Raw genomic sequence first — 21,643 nt, forward strand, 5'->3', positions numbered from 1 at the left:
GAGGGATCCGCCCATAGGAACAGGAAACCTACAGAGATAAAAGAGGGCGGTCCGCCTCTCCCCCTCAGTTGGATTTCAGAGTACCAGGAGGACCGCCAATTATTAGGCCATTATATTATCCAATATTCTAAATTTATTAACTTTACAACTAAGAAGGTGTATATACATTATGTTAATTTCTAGGGAGGGTTAGTGAACGGGTGCTGTCGTGGACTCATTAAAAGAGCATTACCGGTAAGTAATCCGGCTTTTTACTCTTCGCCACGACATAACCCACTTGGAGAGACTTTCAGAGACCTTCACCTGGGAGGGACCACCGTGCTGAGGACCGCTCTACCAAAGGTTAGGTCGGATGAGCATGATAAATCAAGCCTATAGTGATTATAAAAGGTAGAGGGTGTAGACCAGGTTGCCGCCTTACATATAGACTCGATTGCGACGTCTCCCCTCTCTGCCCAGGAGGAAGCCATAGCTCTGGCGGAATGTGCTCTGATACCCTCCGGAGGATTTTCATTGCTCTCGGAGTATGCCAGCCCAATTGCGTCTCTGATCCACCGAGACAAAGTACCCCTTGTGACTTCATGTCCCTTCTTTTGGCCCTGGAAGGAAATAAACAGAGCCCTACTCTTCCTCCAGCTGCTAGACCTCTCGATGTATTGTAATACAGCTCTTCTAACGTCTAGTGTATGGAACTTTTCTTCCTCTGGAGTAGAAGGGTTACTAAAAAATGAAGGGAGGTGGATCTCTTGTGATCTATAGTATGAGGGGTCTGGTTTTAATATTAACTGATCCTGAAATGTGAATAGAAAAGGGGGTTCTATTGAAAGTGCTTGTATGTCGCTAACTCTTCTGGCTGAGGTTAGTGCGACTAGCAGTACTGTTTTGAAGGATAGGTGTTTAAGGGATATTGAATCTAAAGGTTCAAAGGGAGGACATGTTAGAGCCTCCAGAACCAGGTTTAAGTCCCAAGGAGGAACTCTAGGTATGTGCACCGGCTCACTCCGCTCACAGGCCGAGATGAATCTGCTTACCCATCTATTGCCTGCCACGTTATAACTATAGAGGGCCCCTAGAGCCGACACCTGTACTTTTAGTGTGTTAACAGCTAACCCTAATTCCTTCCCTTTCTGTAGGAACTCTAGGATCGCTGTAATCGGAATTTCTCCGGAATCCGGCCCTGCGTGGGACTCTAGGAATTTTCTCCATACTCTGGTGTAAATTTTTGTCGTTGTCACTTTTCGACTTTGCAGGAGTGTATTGACTAATCCCTCCGAGAATCCTCTTGATCTCAACATTTCCCTTTCAAGTTCCAAGCCGTCAAGTGGAGATTTTCCACTTGAGGATGGAAGAATGGCCCCTGTGAGAGGAGACTGGGGGTTGAAGGAAGCACCCACGGGTCTGTCACTGACATTGCTTGCAGGCAAGAAAACCAAGGCCTCCTGGGCCAGAATGGTGCTACTAAGATTATTCGTGCTTCCTCTGCTCTGATTTTCCTGATCACCTGCGGTAGAAGTATGATTGGGGGAAATGCATATGCCAGTTTGAATTGCCACGGGGCCTGGAGGGCATCCAGAATTTCCGGATTGTCTGTCATATTTAGAGAGGCGAATCTTCGCACCTGCCTGTTCTCTCTGGTGGCGAAGAGATCTATTTGGGGAAGACCCCATAGTGCCACGATGCGTGTGAATATCTCACGGCTTAGACACCACTCTCCTTGTCGCAGTGTATGGCGGCTTAGAAAATCTGCCTCCCAATTGTCTCTTCCCCTTATGTGGAGGGCTGAGAGAGACAAAAATTGTTTTTCTGCTAGGGATAAAATCCTTCTTGCGGAAGACATTAAGGTGACTGATCGAGTTCCGCCTTGTCTGTTCAGATATGCGACTACTGTGGTGTTGTCCGAAAGGATTCTCACGTTTTCCCCTTGTAACTGTGGAAGAAAATGACGCAATGCATGATAGACTGCTTTTAGTTCCTTTAAATCTGACGAATCCTGATCTTCGCCTATATCCCATAGGCCTTGGGCAAAACTATTTCCCATATGGGCTCCCCATCCTGTGGGGCTAGCGTCCGTGATAATTATACGGGAGGGTGTTATAACCCAAGGTACTCCTCCCGCTAAGTTATCATCCCTTAGCCACCATGTAAGGGAGGTTAGGACCTCCTGGGATAGCGTGATTTTCTTTGTCAGATTCCCCCGATCCCGGGATTCCTCTAAGAGAATTTGGTGTTGTAATTCCCTCGTGTGGAACTGGGCCCAGCGAACTGCGGGGATGCAGGCAGTAAGGGATCCCAGGAGGGACATTGCTTCCCTTAAAGATAAGTGTGGCCGATCTATTGCTATCCTCACTTTCTTTTTAATTGCTGAAATTTTTACCTGAGACAGTAGACATTTTTGGTGTATGGAGTCTAGCTCGAGACCTAGGAAGGACTGAACAGACTGCGGCTCGATTCTGGACTTCTTGAAGTTTATTATCCACCCTAGGGCCTGTAGGGACAAGATGGTATCAGCAACTCGCTCATTACATTGCCGAATTGAATTCCCTACTATCAAAAAATCATCCAAATAGGGTACTATTAGTGTGTCCTTCTGGCGCAAAAAAGCCATCACTTCCAGCATCACCTTTGTAAATACTCGTGGTGCGATTTAAATGCCGAATGGCATGGCTGTGAACTGGAGATGCTGTATGGTGCCATCGAGGAGGACCGCCACTCTGAGGTATCTCTGATATCTGCAATGGATGGAAATATGATAATAAGCATCCTTCAGATCCAAGCCTGCCATCATACAATTAGGGAAGAGGAGCTTAATCGTGGATCTTATGGATTCCATCTTAAATGTATGATTTATTATAAATGAATTTAATTTCTTCAAGTTGATTATCGTCCGGAATGACCCGTCTGGTTTAGGTATCAGAAAGAGAGGGGAGTAAAATCCTCTCCCTTACTGCCTTTTAGGCACATGGACCAAAACTTTTTTGTCCAGAAGGCTCCAAATCTCAGCCTTCAGGGCCTGCTGTTGAATTGGCGAGCTGAAGGATGTTATGATTAACGAATTATGGGGTACTTGATGAAATTCTATCTTTAACCCTTCTTTAATAATGCCCAGGACCCAAGGGCTAAGCGTAATTTTCTCCCATTCTCGAAAAAATTTTTTAGCCTCCCCCCTACTGGAGGGACTGGCTCCTCAGTTCCTGTCCCTGCGGAAGGAGGATCCCCTAAACATGGCACCTTTGCCCTTTCCTTCCTTTGTGGACCAGCGGTTCTGATTTTCTGCTGGTCTTCCTCGGCCAAATGGTCTTCTCCTAAACGCCCTCCTATAAAATGGGAGAGGAGGGTTAGGGAATCCTTTTTTCCTTTCTTTTGCCTTCGTAAGGATTTCATCTAAGGCTTTCCCAAATAAGAACTCACCCTCACAAGAAATGGTACAAAGCTTTGCTTTGGATTGGGTGTCACCTCTCCAGCTTTTTAGCCATAGGCTACGTCTGGCGTTATTAGCCAACCCTGCTGTTCTGGCTGCCAAGCGTAAGGAATCAGCCTAAGCATCTGCTATATATACCGCTGCGCCGCGGATTAGAGGTATGGCGGCTCGTAGCTTGTCTCTGGAGATCTTCTGGTCTATTTGCTGGTCTAGTTGGTCGATCCAGACCAGCATAGAGCGAGCTGTGCAAGTACTAGCTATTGCCGGTTTAAACGTGCCGGTAGCTGCCTCCCATGCCCTCTTTAATGAGGCGTCAGCTTTACGGTCCAGAGGGTCTTTTAGAACCCCCGAGTCCTCCACTGGTAAGATTGTTTGCTTTGAGGCGGAGGCCACTGCCGCGTCTACCTTCGGGACTTTAACCCATGTCGACAAGTCTTCGTCGTTAAAGGGGTACCTTCTCTTTGAAGTTGAGGGAAGATACCCTCTCTGGTCCTGTCTCTCCCACTCCTTCTTAACCAGAGCTTTTATCGCTGGAATAACCGGAAAAACTCTCCTCTTTCTGTCTGTTAGACCTGCAAACATAATTTCCTGAGTCGTTTGCGGCTCTTTTGTATCTGTGCATCCCATTGTATTCCTCACGGATTTAACTAAATTATCCATATGATCTAAGGGAAAACAGCAACGGCCCTCCATCTCTGAGGATGCCGCCGATGTGGATGCATTAGAACTATCCGAGGCTATTTCGCCCTCATCGGTGTCTACGGCCCCCGCTGGCTTAGTTGTTTCGATATTAGTAGGCCTGCTAGACTGACTTAGGGCCTGTAGTTCTTCCCTATTTATGGCCCTTATGTCTGCGGCTGATGTTGACGCCTGCTTTGCCGTTTCGTTTATGCATCTTTTGCACAGTCTTTTTGTGTAAGAGTCCGGTAGCGGACGTGTACACAGGGCACATTCTTTATTTTTTGATTTTTCCTTCCTCTTAGTCTGAGATAGAGACATCATGACGGAGGGGAGAGAGAGAGAGAGAGACATATTATCAGCTTGATAGGCAGAGCGTTATCCACTCACCCAGAGAAGCTGTAGGTACCGGCTCAGGAGGCTGAGAAGGAGGCTTGTTGGCGTGGCTTCTGTGGCTACGATCCGAGGACCCTCGTCTTGCGTGGTCCTTGGCTGCTGCTGCGTCGCCTGCCTGGGGATGCGTGTCCTGCCTTGGTGAAGACATGATTGCACGCCATATCCCTGTGCCCCAGGCCTTTTATAAGCCCCTTCATACCTGGTACCTCCCCCTCCAGGTGCGCCTATCTGCGGCTCCTCGCTACAGCGCTGAGACTAGCCGCCCGCGCTCTGCAGATCAAATCGCTCTTTTTTTTTTCTTTTTTTTTTTTCTGGAGGGGGCGGGGAGCGCCTCTCTGCTTGCAGCGCCGCCCAGCCGCGCGTGCGCTCTGAGCCGAGGAACCTCCGGTTCCTCCTTACCACTTCCTGCTGCGCTGCCTGTGCGTCCTCCTGGACGCTGAAGCCCTTTAGGAACGCCGGAGGCTGCCGTTTTCTCCGTTTCCTGCGCCCCCACATGGACCGGAATGGATCCTCCCGCCCGGTGTCATGTCGTCCACAGAAGAACCCCGGTCGGCGCCACCCGGTACCGGGGTTTCTGCCCGTCATCCATACCAGCCGAGGAGGGAGCCGGATTCCAGCACTCCCCCGTCGCTGCCTCTGGACCGGAACCCCTGCCGTTCTCGCAGACACTGCACAGGCGGTTCCTTGGCCCAGGTAAGACTGTAGCGTATCCTGCGGTTCCCCTTCGGAACAGGAAACCAACTGAGGGGGAGAGGCGGACTGCCCTCTTTTATCTCTAGAGAAATACTCATAAGCAAAAACAAACTAAGAGAACATACTCCTGGCATAATGTATATCACACCTAGATGTCTCTGTTTGTTAAATAGGACCTAAATTCAGATCCATCGCCAAAGCAATATACCAAAGGGGTGGAAAAAACCACTAAACTGCGACTACAGATCCAGTATAAAAATAGAATATCTTTATTAAGGCAAGTACACAGTACAGGACAAAGACAGTGTGGAATGGTGCATAAAAACAACCCACGCAGTGTGAACTGCAGAACAGACCCACCTCAGGAACTCATCATATTATATTCCAAAACAGAAAAAATATATATATAGGAAATACATCTATGGTCACCTAAATACCTTCATGCATCATATAAATCCCCATAAGTTATATATATCAATAATCAAGCCCACCTTAACAGCATGTCACAGCATCAGTATGAGCCCATGGATCACTATAGTAAAAATACCAGAGGAGCGCTAAACAAGAAAAGGTCCAAATATATATGGGGTATAAGTTCCTACACAATCCCACCATACCGAGATGAATGTAATATAGCTCTGGCCATAGTCCCAGTCAGGTAGTACTTCGCTCAATTCCCACTAATTCAAAAATACAAACCGGGAACAGTAGAATCTCACCAAAATAGGTCGGTAGGTCGGAGAGTCCTGGGGGGATCCGTGCGTCTGCCCCGACGCGCGTTTCGGATGCTCGTCCTTCGTCAGGGGGCGTGGTAAACAGCGAGACCGGGAAGTTTAAAAAGGCCGTGGACCGGAAGTCCGACCGGAAGTGACGCATCCGCAGTCATGAAGACCAGGGATGTGAGGCGGCGCCAGCGTCTATCAGCGCGCGCCAAGGTATAGACCGGCACCATGGCAACGCGCCGATCACAGACGCCAGAGGCCGCGTCACAGCCCCAGACCATGACACGCATGCGTACTGGTCAGGACAGATCATGTGGGTCAAACTAAAATCCATAACAATTAGCACAGGGAAAATTTCTAATCATAAAAGGGGCATAATGTTTGGACAGGACATAGGGATAATCCGAATCAATGAATCAGTTTGAAAATACTAGGGGGCATATAAGATATAATAAATGGCCGTTTATATGTATTCTAATAAATATATCAGTAGCAGCATACATATACTTTAGCCCATTAGTCACACATACCATATATAGAGTGGCCCTATGCACATATGCACTCTAATAGACGTATCTATAACGATATATATATATAGTTTAAGCCACATTAACCATATATATCATATGAGGCACACCAATACACATGTTATTAATACTAAGCAATGTTTGCCTGTGTACAGATTGCTATACATCACTTTAAGGATAAATATACCATGAATAGTATATATTGTGCCAGCCACAAACGAATAAAGATTATATAGTATATTACGGAACAAGCAGGTTCATAGATCCATCCTATTTCCCTTCCATTAGATGACAATAATACAGTACATATTTATCCCATATATAAAGGAGATAAATATAAATGTCCATGCAAAAAATTGTTTAGTCAATCCCAAGTATTGCCTCTAGTGGTTCATTGCCTCTTTTATCTCTGTAGGTTTCCTGTTCCTATGGGCGAATCCCTCTCTCCAAGTGGGTGCTGTCGTGGCGAAGAGTAAAATATGAAATAACCAAAAAGAACAGCAGTCATTAAGTCCAACTGGATTTAACTACTATGAAAATCTTTATTAATCATATTTAAATGGAACAAGTACAAATAGGAAAGGGGGAATAAAATACAGGCGGCGAAGGACCCATTGATTCTTCATACACAGCCCCTAATGGTTTCAGCAGAGCCCTATGGAATACATTGGGGATCTTAAAAGACGCTGGAAGGCGCAAACGAAACGCCACTGGGTTAACCACCTCTGTGATCTCATAAGAGCCAGTAAACTTCGGACCCAATTTTGCCGAAGAAACCTTACAGCAATATCAGTCCCCGGGCAACCGGAGTCCAAGCGAGAAAACTCCCCAAAGTGTGGATTAAACCCATAATTACAGAAGAAAGGGGAGGTAACTGTAGAGCGGTTAACATGGTTGTTGAACGCAAACTCTTCTAAAGGCAAGGAATCGGATCAGTCCTCTTGATTGGAAGTGGCAAGACAGCGCAAAATTTGCTTTAACGACTGATTGGTCAGTTCGGTCTGACCATTGGTCTCTGGATGGTATGCAGACGAAAAGGACAACTCAACCCCCAACCTCCAAAACCTGGACATAAACTGCACATCACGGTCAGACACCACATTCAAGGGCACACCATGCCAACGAAACACATGTTAAATGAACAACCTAGACAAGGTTTCAGCAGAGGGTAGTGCCACTAAGGGTACAACGTGTGCTTGCTTGGTAAACCTGTGCACCACCACCCAGATGACAGTATTACCCTTGGAGGGAGGAAGATTGGTGATAAAATCCATTGCCAAATGTGTCCATGGTCTATCAGGAACTGGCAAAGGCACAAATTCCCCAGCCGGCCGGTTATGAGAGCTCTTAGCGCGGGCACAAACTTCACAGGCAGACTCAAACTTCCTCACATCAGATGTAACCGAGGTGCACCAAAAAACCCTCGCAATGGCCCCACGAGTAGCCAAAATCCCCGAATGTCCACTCAGTGCCGAATTATGGAACTCCTGGAAGACTCTAAGTCGAAGTTGAGCCGGAAAAAACAATTTTCCCACCGGCTTTGACAGGGGAGCCTGAAACTGGACTTCCCGAATCTCCCGGTCCAAACCTGCAGACACATCAGCCACCACCACCCGGGGTTGGAGAATGGAGGATGGAGGCTCGGGGGGAGAAACTGGATCCAGACTTTGAGACAAGGCATCGTCCTTCACATTCTTGGATGCCGGATGAAAAATGATCGAGTACTGGAACCGGGAAAAAAACTGACCATTTGGCTTGCCTAGGAGTCAACCTTTTAGCAGACTCAATATACGCCAAGTTCTTGTGATCAGTGACTACAGTAAAGGGATGAACCACCCCCTCCAAAAAAATGCCTCCATTCTTCAAATGCCAACTTAATCGCAAGAAGTTTCTGACTACCCACGTCATAATTTCTTTCCGCCGGGGAGAACATCTTTGAGAAGAAGGCACATGGTCTCAGATTGGGCAAGGTGGCGGGCCCCTGGGACAACACCGCCCCCACCCCCACATCTGAGGCGTCAACCTCCACCACAAAAGGTACAGTTGGATCAGGTTAAATCAGAACCAGGCCAGTCAAAGCATTTTTTCAGAGTGAGAAACGCCGCTACCGCTGAGGCAGACCGGTTCTTAACATCAGTCCCCTTCTGTGTAAAGTCGATGAGGGGATTGACTAACAGAGAACCCTTTAATAAACCTCCGGTAATAATAGGCAAATCCCAAGAAGCGCTGAAGGCCTTCCAGGTCCTGGGGCTTAAAAAAAACCCTCAGAGTCAATGAACCCTAAGAAAGGCAGTTCCTGGACAAAAATGAGCATCTCTCTAGCTTAGCGAAAAGTTGGTTCTCCCTGAGTCTTAGAAGAACCGGCCGAAGGTGACCAATATGTGTCTGCTTATCAAGTGAATAAACTAGAATGTCATCTAAATATATAACCACAAACCGCCCAATAAAATCAGAGAACACATGATTGATGAAGTCTTGGAAAAACGCAGGGGCAATGGTCAGACCAAACGGCATAACTAAATTTTCAAACAGCCCTTCTGAGGCGAGAAATGCAGATTTCCACTCATTCCCCTCCCGCACCCGGATAAGGTTATATGTACCCCACAAGTCTAGTTTTGAAAACCATTTGGTCCCGGATAATTGATTACACAAATTGGGAATGAGGGGGAGGGGATATGTGTTTTTTACAGTAATCTTGTTCAGTTCCCGAAAGTCAATGCACGGGTGGAGACCACCGTCTTTTTGTTTTGCAAAAAAAAAAAACCTGCAGCAACAGGAGACACAGAAGGGCGGATATGCCGCTTCCGGAGACTCTCAGATATGTACTCCGCTCGGAACCAGAAAGGTTAAACAATCGGGCCTTAGGCAATTTAGCCCCAGGACTCAGGTCAATGGCACAATCAAAAGGGCGGTACGGTGCTAACCCCTCGGCCTGACTTTCGGAGAACACGTCCTCGAAGTCCTTCAGCTACTCCGGAATACCCTCCAGACCGAAGGACGACACAGACACAGAATTCAGACATTTCCTTTCACAGATGGACCCCCATTTAACAATTTCTCGGGCCTCCCAGTCAATGACTGGATTATGACATTGCAGCCAAGGAAACCCCAAAACCAACCCAGCAGGGAGGTTGTCCAGAACGAACAGGCTATATGCTCCAGATGAACAGACCCCACCTTAAGAACAAATTTTTTAGTAACAGAATGGATCTCGTCCTTGGTGAACGGGGTTGAGTCAATAGCCACCACGCTCATGGGTTTGTCCAACCTGACTGTCCCTATCTCACAGTGGGCCACCAACCTCGAGTCAATCAGGTCCACTGAAGACTCGCAATCCACAAAAGCAGAGGAGAAAAAAAAAACAATTGTTCACACCAACCTCCATTTTTAACAGTAGTTTGAAGACTGAGGAAAAAAGCACCTGTGGGTCAAGGTAACCTCCTCGGCAGTTACCCAGACATAGTCATTTCCCGAGACCTTGGAATCCGGGGGACAGGAGGGACAGTCCTTTATCCAATGACCCAGCTCTTCACAATAGAAGCAGAGTTTTTTCTTTTTCCTTCATGGAGACAGCCTCCACCTCCATGGGTTCAACCGACGAAGAAGGCTCCGGTTTCACTGGCAACAGAGGAGCATCTCGTTGCACGACACCTCTCTTTCAGCCTGAGGTCCATACGGACGGCCTGGATCATGGCCTCCTCCAGAGAGTCGGGCGGTGCGTGCACAGCCAAGGCATCCTTTAAATGCTCGGAGAGACCCTGTCGGAATAGCCCAGAGTGCCGAGTCGTTCCAGGAAACCTAGGGTGCCCACTGCTTGTACTCGGAGCAGTACCACTCAGCCGAGCACTTTCCCTGCGTAAGACTCAATCGTGTCCTCTGCCAATCTCACTCGAACAGGTTAATCAATTAGACCCAAGGCCTCGAAGAACCGATCAACAGACATTCTCTCAGGGGAGGTAAGGGATAGAGAGAACGCCAAGGATTGCAGCTCCTCACATAACAGGGAAATAACTATCCCCACCCTTTGACGCTCATCACCCGAAGACCGAGGACGCAGGGAAAAAAACTAATTTACATCTCTCCTTAAACACCCGGAATTTTTTCTTATCCCAAGAAAAGGTATCCAGAAGTTTGACAGAGGGTTCAGGAGAGGATAGGGAAACATCAGACACAGTACCTTCCCCATTGCCAGATGAGGAAGAGGAACCCCGGACAACATTAACTGTAACTGCCAACTTCCTCTGTACCTGTTGGTGAGAAGCAACCAACGCTCTTTGCTCTACAAATAGGTTCTGCATCATCTTGGTCAGGTTAGATACCTGATCTGACAGAGCACGCAGTGGGTCCATAACAAACACACAAAAAAAACCCTGAAAAATTGCATGGGTCGGTAATAATGTGATGACACCAATGGTGTCACTGATGCTGGCTAGGGGGCACTATCAGAAGGCACGTGAACGAATGCAGAGAATGCAAGAACAAGGCACGCAGTACGCAAGGACCTAAGACTAAGAAGTGAGCACAGGACCTGGAACTAAGCAGTCACGTGACCAGGGGGCGGTGTCGCTGAGCGTGAGTACAGGGAAGGCAACTGAGTGCATGGAGTACAGGGCATAGAAAGTAAAAGTAGTCAAAGGAGAACCGAGGGTCAAAAGCCAGACGAGAGCGTGGATCCTAGGGATAAGACAGAGTAAACGGAGACAAGCCAAGGGGTCAGATAACCAGGAGGAACAGGGCAGTGCAAAGCAGGATACAGAGGCAAAAGTCAGGGGACAAACCGGCTCATACAAAGAAAGGCACAGAAGCACAGAGGCACAACGTTTACAGATGAGTAACTTAGGTCAGCAACCACAAACCGAGTATACGGAAGTATTACCAACACCAAATCTAGGAACTGCCAACATTAAATAGCTGCCCCAGAACCAAACTAAAATTAACCCTGACCTGACCAGTATGGAGGCGGAACCATCTCGTCCAGAGTCATGACATCTGCCTCTCAGGGCGAGGAGACCAAACACAATATCCAAGAGGGTGAGACTTCGCTCTTCAATTGCATAGTAGAGGAACCCGAGGACTTGCGAGAAGCTTGTGCCAATGAGGCTGTGCATGAGGAATTTAGGAAGGCGGTGGAAGTGTGTAGTGTGAACTGAGCACCAGAGACTAAACAGTTAGTTATACTGTCATCTAGGGAAGTCACAGTGAAGCGGGTGGCTATCCTGAGCGACATGCACCTACACTGTCTTCGTACAAAACGGTTGATCCTGTTGAGGAATGAGGAAGCCGCTCGACGTCTGGAGCGTGCAAAGAAAGCTCAAAGTCAGTTGGAATTGGTGGAGGACATCGTTCAAGTGCCCAGAAACATGGTGAGAAAAATTATTAGGAGACTTGGAAGAGCAATACAGGAACCATAGATATGTCCGGTGTGGCGAGAGTGAGGAATTCCGGCTGATGACGATGCCCAAGTAGCTGGTGAAGATGGGAGGGTTCCACTGTTCTTATCGGATCAAGGGACAGCCTTAAAAATATCCAAATACTGCTGGAATATAGCATGGTGTACATAACAGAGGTAGAGCAGCTAAGGTTTGAGAGACACCAGATTAATTAACAGCTGCAGGAAATGCGAAGAAGATGGCGACCAATTTAAACCCGAGGTATAGAGAGACGAAGGGGTCCTCTAAAGAGTGCAAGTACTCAACCTGAAGATAAATGGAACTACTGCTCTCTGGGTAATAGAGACAGTAGGAGAAATTGCCGACAGAGAGACAACCGAAGGTGGCCTGATGGAAGAGGACAAGGAAGAGTTAGAAGTAGTGACTCTTCTGTTTGCTCAGTGCTAAGTGACCTAGGCGTGAGACCCTGTAGCTGACGTGGTGACAGAGTCAGAACAGACAAAAGGTATGGGTGTCAGGAAATCGCAACACCGTACTGACCGTTAAGGATAGGGGTGGTCTGACAAAGGGGCAACTCTCTCAGATGAGGTGACGGAGTAGGAAGACGGATGGCTGCAAAAGAGCTCCGTGACAGGGCCTGACTTTGACAGACGGCTTGACTGTCAGAGACGACTGAGAAGGGTCTCTGGTCAGGTAATAGAAGGTGCCAAGCCCCACAGCTTTAGGCAGAGAGGGGAGGTATATGGCATGGCGACTGGACATGTGCTAATGGGAGTTATGTATCACAGAGGTGGGTGGCCCTGTGATGGAAGCCTGGGCTTTTTTTGCTCAGCAGATCTACTGCTGAGGTTTACTATACATTGGGAAGGCTTCCAGGTGACTTGGAGAGATGGGTGGGTCCAGTCACCTACATACCCCACCCCAGGGGGTGTGTCTGAACATCCAAGATGGAGCCTGTGTGTTGTGCACGGGCAGCAGTGCTGCTAGAGTGAGCTAGGCTGAGGAGGCCTGTGAACTACCTCCGGAGAGGACGCCTCTGAGGTTAAGAGGTCTCCTGGAACTGGTGCTGTTGTCACCGACAGTTAACAGACATTAATCCGTATTAGACACACCAGGGCTCAGCGAAGACCGTGGGGACCGTAGACCTGACTGGTTGTCGGAAGGTGCACGGGGTGCTGCATTTCACCAAGTACCTGAGCTTTAGTTTATGCTGTGCCTTAATAAAGGGAATGGACTTTTTAACCCTGAGTGTCCCAGCGTATTCCTCAAAGACCAGCAAAGTGAGTACTCCCCGTCCACAGATAGTGGAGACATGTTATACCCCATATGCTCTAGAGGAGAATAACTAGAAGAGTCGTTGGTGGGGAAGGGTCTGGGTGTAATAATATGTGGCCCCATATGCTCTAGGGGGTATAACTAGGAGGGTCACTGGTGGGGAAGGGTCTGGGTGTAATAATATGTGGCCCCATATGCTCCGGGGGTATAACTAGGATGGTCACTGGTGGAGAAGGGTCTGGGTGTAATAATATGTGACCCCATATGCTCTAGGGGGTATAACTAGGAGAGTCACTAGTGGAGAAGGGTCTGGGTGTAATAATATGTGGCCCCATATGCTCCGGGGGGTATAACTAGGAGGGTCACTGGTGGGGAAGGGTCTGGGTGTAATAATATGGCCCCATATGCTCTAGGGGGTATAACTAGGAGGGTCACTGGTGGGGAAAGGTGTGGGTGTAATATGTGACCCCATATGCTCTAGGGGGTATAACTAGGATGGTCACTGGTGGAGAAGGGTGTGGGTGTAATAATATGTGGCCCCATATGCTCTAGGGAGTATAACAAGGAGGGTCACTGGTGGGGAAGGGTCTGGGTGTAATAATATGTGACCCCATATGCTCTAGGGGGTATAACTAGGAGGGTCACTGGTGGGGAAGGGTCTCGGTGTAATAATATGTGGCCCCATGTGCTCTAGGGGGTTTAACTAGGAGGGTCACTGGTGGGGAAGGGTCTGGGTGTAATAATATGTGACCCCATATGCTCTAGGGGGTATAACTAGGAGGGTCACTGGTGGAGAAGGGTCTGGGTGTAATAATATGTGGCCCCATATGCTCTAGGGGGTATAACTAGGAGGGTCACGGTGGGGAAGGGTCTGGGTGTAATAATATGTGGCCCCATATGCTCTAGGGGGTATAACTAGGATGGTCACTGGTGGAGAAGGGTGTGGGTGTAATAATATGTGACCTCATATGCTCTAGGGGGTATAACTAGGAGGGTAACTGGTGGAGAAGGGTCTGGGTGTAATATGTGACTCCATGTGCTCTAGGGGGTATAACTAGGAGGGTCACTGGTGGGGAAGGGTCTGGGTGTAATAATATGTGACCCCATATGCTCTAGGGGGTATAACTAGGAGGGTCACTGGTGGGGAAGGGTCTGGGTGTAATAATATGTGGTCCCATATCCTCTAGGGAGTATAAATAGGAGGGTCACTGGTGGAGAAGGGTCTGGGTGTAATAATATGTGACCCCATATGCTCTAGGGGGTATAACTAGGAGGGTCACTGGTGGGGAAGGTTCTGGGTGTAATAATATGTGGCCCCATATGCTCTAGGGGGTATAACTAGGAGGGTCACTGGTGGGGAAGGGTCTGGGTGTAATAATATGTGGCCCCATATGCTCTAGGGGTATAACTAGGAGGGTCACTGGTGGGGAAGGTTCTGGGTGTAATAATATGTGGCCCCATATGCTCTAGGGGGTATAACTAGGAGGGTCACTGGTGGGGAAGGGTCTGGGTGTAATAATATGTGGCCCCATATGCTCTAGGGGTATAACTAGGAGGGTCACTGGTGGAGAAGGGTCTGGGTGTAATAATATGTGACCCCATATGCTCTAGGGGGTATAACTAGGAGGGTCACTGGTGGGGAAGGTTCTGGGTGTAATAATATGTGACCCCATATGCTCTAGGGGGTATAACTAGGAGGGTCACTGGAGGGGAAGGGTCTGGGTGTAATAATATGTGACCCCATATGCTCTAGGGGGTATAACTAGGAGGGTCACTGGTGGAGAAGGGTCTGGGTGTAATAATATGTGGCCCCATATGCTCTAGGGGGTATAACTAGGAGGGTCACTGGTGGGGAAGGTTCTGGGTGTAATAATATGTGACCCCATATGCTCTAGGGGGTATAACTAGGAGGGTCACTGGAGGGGAAGGGTCTGGGTGTAATAATATGTGACCCCATATGCTCTAGGGGGTATAACTAGGAGGGTCACTGGTGGAGAAGGGTCTGGGTGTAATAATATGTGGCCCCATATGCTCTAGGGGGTATAACTAGGAGGGTCACTGGTGGGGAAGGTTCTGGGTGTAATAATATGTGACCCCATATGCTCTAGGGGGTATAACTAGGAGGGTCACTGGAGGGGAAGGGTCTGGGTGTAATAATATGTGACCCCATATGCTCTAGGGGGTATAACTAGGAGGGTCACTGGTGGAGAAGGGTCTGGGTGTAATAATATGTGGCCCCATATGCTCTAGGGGGTATAACTAGGAGGGTCACTGGTGGGGAAGGTTCTGGGTGTAATAATATGTGACCCCATATGCTCTAGGGGGTATAACTAGGAGGGTCACTGGAGGGGAAGGGTCTGGGTGTAATAATATGTGACCCCATATGCTCTAGGGGGTATAACTAGGAGGGTCACTGGTGGAGAAGGGTCTGGGTGTAATAATATGTGGCCCCATATGCTCTAGGGGGTATAACTAGGAGGGTCACTGGTGGGGAAGGTTCTGGGTGTAATAATATGTGGCCCCATATGCTCTAGGGGGTATAACTAGGAGGGTCACTGGTGGAGAAGGGTCTGGGTGTAAATCACTGACCACATAGCAGCACTCAGTGTCAGTCAGCTGCTGATAAAGCAGACAGAATATTGTCATGTACCAGGAGAGGCCTGGACCCGCGGGGAGAGACGTGACACGACCACTGCACACAGCGTTAGAGCGCCCTCATCTGGAGCCTGCAGGTCAGTTGTGGGCAGCAGCTTATAGGAAGGAGGCGCTGGAGCCAGAAGAGGAGCAGAGGAAAGCCCCAAACTGATGAGGGGCCGCGAGGAGCTGATGGAGGCGGAAAGGGGAGAACGCCATGGATTCAGGGAGAGACGACGAAGGGGCGAGATGAGCGACCTGTGCGAGGACAGAAATGGCCCAAAACACATGGCGAGGGGCGGCATCATGGAAACGCCCCACAAAGGACAAGGGGGCGGTCCCTCCATCCCCAGAGGAGACAAGGGGGCGGTCCCTCCATCCCCAGAGGAGACAAGGGGGCGGCCCCTCCATCCCCAGAGGAGACAAGGGGGCGGTCCCTCCATCCCCAGAGGAGACAAGGGGGCGGTCCCTCCATCCCCAGAGGAGACAAGGGGGCGGCCCCTCCATCCCCAGAGGAGACAAGGGGGCGGCCCCTCCATCCCCAGAGGAGATAAGGGGGCGGTCCCTCCATCCCCAGAGGAGACAAGGGGGCGGTCCCTCCATCCCCAGAGGAGACAAGGGGGCGGTCCCTCCATCCCCAGAGGAGACAAGGGGGCGGTCCCTCCATCCCCAGAGGAGACAAGGGGGCGGTCCCTCCGTGCTGACAGTGTGCGGCCGCGGGGAGGACACAGAGGCTGCAGGGAGTGAGCAGAACACCGGCAGCTCTGTCACTAGGAGAGAGGCAGCCATGACTGCACAGACTGTGTGAGAGCTGCGCCCGAGTCCTGGCCGCTGTCACCTCACCTGACACCGCAGAGAGCCGCAGCCGGGGGAAGACGTCCTGGGGGCGGACACCGCACTGAGAACTGCAGGACCTGCGGTGACGTCAGCACCATGTGACCGCGGGGCGGGGCTCTGCAAGAAAGTGGTGGTGAAGGACCTGCGATGATGTGCCGATAGTGGGCGGAGCCTAATTCAGGCCAATCATCAGTGAATGATGTGACCACACCCCCTTTGTCAGCAGGCCCCGCCCCATTGCTCCGGATGAGGGTGGAGTCAGTTTCTTCTGTTTTTCTCGCTTTCACCACAACCAATAATGGTCAGTGATAACAGAGGCGGCAGCGCGGAGCCTGAGGGGGGACAGTGAGGAGCAGCCGAGGAGCGGGAGAGCCGCCACAACATGGCCGTCACTGTGGGAACGTCAGAGACTCTCGGCTGTCCGCCCCCTGTGAGGCCCAGAGCCCATTACTCCAGGCCGGGGGGCTCCGGGGTGTGACGCTGCAGGCCGGGGGGCTCCGGGGTGTGACGCTCCAGGCCAGGGGGCTCCGGGGTGTGACGCTGCAGGCCGGGGGGCTCCGGGGTGTGACGCTCCAGGCCGGGGGGCTCCGGGGTGTGACGCTCCAGGCCGGGGGGCTCCGGGGTGTGACGCTCCAGGCCGGGGGGCTCCGGGGTGTGACGCTCCAGGCCGGGGGGCTCCGGGGTGTGACGCTCCAGGCCGGGGTGTGACGCTCCAGGCCGGGGTGTGACGCTCCAGGCCGGGGGGCTCCGGGGTGTGACGCTCCAGGCCGGGGGGCTCCGGGGTGTGACGCTCCAGGCCGGGGGGCTCCGGGGTGTGACGCTCCAGGCCGGGGGGCTCCGGGGTGTGACGCTCCAGGCCGGGGGCCTCCGGGGTGTGACGCTGCAGGCCGGGGGGCTCCGGGGTGTGACGCTCCAGGCCGGGGGCCTCCGGGGTGTGACGCTCCAGGCCGGGGGGCTCCGGGGTGTGACGCTCCAGGCCGGGGGGCTCCGGGGTGTGACGCTCCAGGCCGGGGGGCTCTGGGGTGTGACGCTCCAGGCCGGGGGGCTCTGGGGTGTGACGCTCCAGGCCGGGGGGCTCTGGGGTGTGACGCTCCAGGCCGGGGGGCTCTGGGGTGTGACGCTCCAGGCCGGGGGGCTCTGGGGTGTGACGCTCCAGGCCGGGGGGCTCCGGGGTGTGACGCTCCAGGCCGGGGGGCTCCGGGGTGTGACGCTGCAGGCCGGGGGGCTCCGGGGTGTGACGCTGCAGGCCGGGGGGCTCCGGGGTGTGATGTGCAGCTCCCTGTTCTATGCAGTGTGAGATCAGCGGCCCAGTCATTAACCCTTTCATTAACGCTCCTTGATGCCCATTTTGTGGCAGTTTTATGATTTTTTAACAATAAATCCCGGCCTCGCATTGAGCAGTGCGGTGTCTCCGGCAGCCACTTCTATCTGTGGGCTACAACTTGCGGCATTTCAGGCTCCATTCCACTGTTGTTGCTGTGTGTTACCCTGGTTATTGACACCAGTTTGCTGAAAACAAAAAATTGTTACCTCCAGTCCAGATAGTTTACACTGTGGTTTTCCCGCACATGGATCACGCAGAAGTTAGCTCCCAATTCAGCCATTTGTAGTGAACGTGGAAAATATTGTCCTCCATTTAAAATGGGCAAGGCGCGTGGCAAGGGACAGGGAAGAGGACGAGATGGTGCATGCAGAGGCCGAAGCCAAGCTGAAATTGTGCCACAACAAACACCCACATCTCACCCGACCTTCATGACCCAATTACTAGGGTACTGCAGCAGCACACCACTACTGAACCCAGAGCAGTGACTAAAGGTTGTTGGTTGGATGGCGGATAATGCTTCCGGTCACTTTGCCACCACCAGCACCACCCTGTCTTCCACACGGTCAAGTCTGAGTAGCCGTGAGTCTGCACCACATATTCCTCACACTGGTCCTCCTTCCTCCCACCATGCCGAGTGCCCGGAGACAACTGATCCCACACTCGGACACTCAGAAGAGCTGTTCACTTTTCCATTTATAGATTCGGGCCTCTTGCCCGGTCCACTTGAAGCGGGGCAAGATGAGATTCCATGTAGCGATGCCCAAATATTTGACCAACCACGTTCACACAAAGGCGACTGTGGAAACGTTTCACAAGAGGTGGACGATGATGAGACACAACTGCCAGAAAGTCAGGAGGAGGACCAGGGTGCGGAAGTGGAAGACGAGTGTTACGCCGCCATCTGCCCCCAGCCCCGGAATACTTACCTCATTCCTCATTGTGCCGCGGGCCAGGCTCCTCCGGGGGTCTCTCTTCCACTTCCGGTTTGGCAGGCGCGTCGAGGGGCCCATCCGTCGGACGAGCGCACTGGGCTGCTTCGGCCACGGCCGCGTGCCTCCTCTGCTTCTTGTGCAGCCTGATGGAGAAGTACCCTCCTCCGGGCGGCTGCAACAGGTATATCAGGCCGCTTCCTGTTTTAAGAAGTGCCTAATTATTACCTTTGCATCTGTGCTGGACCAATCTTGGTTCCAGCACTGGTGCTCCTCTGTATTCAGGTCCCAGTGTGCTTCCTAGTGCACTCTGCTCTCCTACTTTCATCGTGCTTCCTAGTGCGCGCTCTGCACTCTCCTGTATCCAGCATGCTTCCCAGTGCACACTGCGCTCTCCTGTATCCAGCATGCTTCCCAGTGCACACTGCGCTCTCCTGTATCCAGCATGCTTCCCAGTGCACACTGCACTCTCCTGTATCCAGCATGCTTCCCAGTGCACACTGCGCTCTCCTGTATCCAGCATGCTTCCCAGTGCACACTGCGCTCTCCTGTATCCAGCATGCTTCCCAGTGCACACTGCGCTCTCCTGTATCCAGCATGCTTCCCAGTGCACACTGCGCTCTCCTGTATCCAGCGTGCTTCCCAGTGCACACTGCGCTCTCCTGTATCCAGCGTGCTTCCCAGTGCACACTGCGCTCTCCTGTATCCAGCGTGCTTCCCAGTGCACACTGCGCTCTCCTGTATCCAGCGTGCTTTCCAGTGCACACTGCGCTCTCCTGTATCCAGCGTGCTTTCCAGTGCACACTGCGCTCTCCTGTATCCAGCATGCTTCCCAGTGCACACTGCGCTCTCCTGTATCCAGCGTGCTTTCCAGTGCACACTGCGCTCTCCTGTATCCAGCGTGCTTCCCAGTGCACACTGCGCTCTCCTGTATCCATAGAATCATAGAATCGTAGAGTTGGAAGGGACCTCCTGGGCCATCTGGTCCAACCCCCTGCTCAAAGCAGGATTCGCTAAATCATCCCAGTCAGATGTCTGTCCAGCCTCTGTTTGAAGACTTCCATTGAAGGAGAACTCACCACTTCTCGTGGCAGCCTGTTCCACTCATTGATCACTCTAACTGTCAAAAAGTTTTTTCTAATATCTAATCTGTGTCTCCTTCCATTCAGTTTCATCCCATTGCTTCTAGTCTTTCCTTGTGCAAATGAGAATAAAGTTGATCCTTCTACAATGTGACAGCCCTTTAGATATTTGTAGACAGCTATTAAGTCTCCTCTCAGTCTTCTCTTTTGCAAACTAAACATTCCCAAATCCTGCAACCTTTCCTCATAAGACAGGGTTTGCAGACCGGTCACCATTCTGGTCGCTCTTTTCTGAACTTGCTCCAGTTTGTTGATGTCTTTTTTAAAATGTGGCGCCCAAAACTGGACACAATATTCCAGATGAGGTCTGACCAAAGAGGAGTAGAGGGAAATAATGACTTCACGTGATCTAGACTGTATGCTCCTGTTAATACATCCTAGAATTGCATTTGCCTTTTTTGCTGCTGCATCACACTGTTGACTCATATTCAGTCTGTGATCTATTAGTATACCCAAGTCTTTTTCACATGTGCTGTCACTTAGCCCTATTCCTCCCATTCTATATATGCTTTTTCCATTTTTATTGCCCAGATGTAGTACTTTGCATTTCTCCCTGTTAAATACCATTCTGTTAGTTGCTGCCCACTGCTACAGTTTATTTATATCTTTTTGAATCCTCTCTCTCTCTTCTCTAGTATTAGCTATCCCTCCTAGCTTTGTGTCATCAGCAAATTTAATCAGTTTACCCTCAATTCCTTCATCTAAATCGTTGATAAAGATGTTGAACAATACAGGGCCCAGGACAGAGCCCTGTGGTACCCCACTTGAGACATTCTTCCAACTGGATGTGCAGCCATTTACGACCACTCTTTGGGTCCGATCACTAAGCCAGTTATGAATCCACCTAACAGTTGCCTTGTCCATTCCATACTTAGTCATTTTTTCAATAAGGATTGTATGAGAGACTTTGTCAAATGCTTTGCTGAAGTCAAGATATACTATATCTACAGCATTTCCTTGATCCACCCAATCAGTGATACCGTCATAGAAGGAAATTAAGTTAGTCTGACATGACTTATTAGTTACAAACCCATGCTGACTCTGTTTAATCACTTCATTCTTATCCAGGTACTGACATACATGTTGTTTAATAATTTGTTCAAAGATCTTTCCTGGTATAGAAGTCAGACTCACCGGCCTATAGTAACCTGGGTCCACCTTCTTCCCCTTTTTGAAGATAGGAACAACATTTGCTCTTCTCCAGTCTTCTGGCACTTCTCCTGTTCTCCAAGAATTTTCAAAGATTATAGAGAGGGGTTCAAAAATTTCTACTGCTATCTCCTTCAGTACTCTGGGGTGTAATTCATCTGGACCTGGAGACTTGAATTCATTTAGGCTAGCTAAGTGTTTCCTCACTATCTTTCTGTTTATAGATATCCTGGATTCTTCTATTCCCTTAATAGGACAGTGAATAACAGTTGATGTTACATTTCCTTTCTGAGAGAAAACAGATGCAAAATAGGAATTTAAAAGTTCAGCCTTCTCAACATCCTGTCTTACCATTTCATCATTTTCATCCTGTAAAAATCCTATAGCATCTTTGACTTTTCTTTTACTTTTGACATATCCCCAAAATCCTTTATTATTGCTTTTGACATCTCTTGCAAGCCTCAATTCATTTTCAGCTTTAGATAATCTGATTTGTGCCCTGCAGGTTCTGCAGCGTGCTTCCCAGTGC

At 50.2% G+C, this 21,643-nt stretch overlaps 1 protein-coding gene across 1 annotated transcript in view; it reads right to left on the reverse strand.

Moving 5' to 3' along the window:
- Positions 1-16,715, reverse strand: part of LOC141065427 (uncharacterized) — a 120,333-nt gene extending 103,618 nt beyond the window's left edge. The window contains exon 1 of the mRNA XM_073557921.1: positions 16,577-16,715. The gene's annotated coding sequence lies outside the window, so the exon portion shown is untranslated. The remainder of the gene's footprint in view (positions 1-16,576) is intronic.
- Between the last annotated feature and the right edge of the window lie 4,928 nt (positions 16,716-21,643).

The sequence above is a fragment of the Dendrobates tinctorius genome, unplaced genomic scaffold (assembly GCF_039654945.1).
Source record: "Dendrobates tinctorius isolate UK_male_01 unplaced genomic scaffold, ASM3965494v1 ptg000251l, whole genome shotgun sequence".
NCBI lineage: Eukaryota > Metazoa > Chordata > Amphibia > Anura > Dendrobatidae > Dendrobates > Dendrobates tinctorius.